Raw genomic sequence first — 875 nt, 5'->3', positions numbered from 1 at the left:
TTTATTGGGTTTGTCAAGACAATACTCTTGGCTTGCAAGTTGCCATAAAGTTATTATTTTTATTATTTTTATTATTTTTATTACATTTAGCCAATTATCTGCAAATCCAGGCTGTAAATCTTTTTCCCTATCCCTCTCATTATTTTCTGTTTTTTTCCTTAAAAATCCCTTTTTCTTTCTTTTATTTTGAAACTCATTTTATGTTTAATTTTTCAAGTCAAATTATAACAACAATATTTGTATTATCTTTATAATATTTATTTAATAATTCATTTTTTAAATCCAGAGAAAAGGGCTGCGCTGTCATTTCACATACCTAAGATTATGGAATTAAGGGATGAGAGAAAATAGGGCAAAACCGTAATAAATCTCAAACCGCGTGGTTTTTCCGCGATGGTCTGCTATATAAGTTCCTCTTCGCTATTGAAGACCTCACAGAAACGCAAACGGTTTGCGGCCCCTTGAATTCTCATCGTTTCTCTCTCTCTCTCTCTATCGAATTTTGTTTCCTTTCTCTCTCAGCCCTTGCTTGCAAGTTTATTTTAGGGATTCTTCCGGTTTTGTTCTCCGCCGCTAATTCTTTTCATCGGTAAGATTGTTGTTTGCGTTTGATTTGTTTGTGATCTCTTTTGGCTTACCATTTATTTTGTTCATTCTCTGTGTAATTCTGGTTTTTTGGATTTTTTTTTTCCTGATTTCGATTTCGTTTGGATATTAGGGTTTGGTTGAAGAAGGTACGAAGTAAAGGATTTCTCGGTGTTAACGGCTGCGCCGGATTTTAATATTTGTATTTATTGGTACGTTCTGTCTCTCTCTTCGAGATGTGATGTTTTTTTTTTTTTTTTTTTTTTTTTTTTTTTTTTTTTTTTTTTTTT

At 32.0% G+C, this 875-nt stretch overlaps 1 protein-coding gene across 2 annotated transcripts in view; it reads left to right on the top strand.

Annotated features, from left to right (window-relative positions):
• The first annotated feature begins 419 nt into the window (after positions 1 to 419).
• Positions 420 to 875, top strand: part of LOC111452448 (S-adenosylmethionine decarboxylase proenzyme-like) — a 3140-nt gene continuing 2684 nt past the window's right edge. Inside the window, exons 1-2 of one of the 2 annotated variants that reach the window (XM_023093183.1) lie at positions 420 to 589; positions 719 to 797. The gene's annotated coding sequence lies outside the window, so the exon portion shown is untranslated. The remainder of the gene's footprint in view (positions 590 to 718; positions 798 to 875) is intronic. The other variant, XM_023093184.1, reaches the window with a different exon arrangement.

The sequence above is a fragment of the Cucurbita moschata genome, unplaced genomic scaffold (assembly GCF_002738365.1).
Source record: "Cucurbita moschata cultivar Rifu unplaced genomic scaffold, Cmos_1.0 Cmo_Scf00014, whole genome shotgun sequence".
Classification (NCBI taxonomy): domain Eukaryota; kingdom Viridiplantae; phylum Streptophyta; class Magnoliopsida; order Cucurbitales; family Cucurbitaceae; genus Cucurbita; species Cucurbita moschata.
Note: the sequence above shows the minus strand (reverse complement) of the source record. Positions and strands in the feature narration are given on the sequence as shown.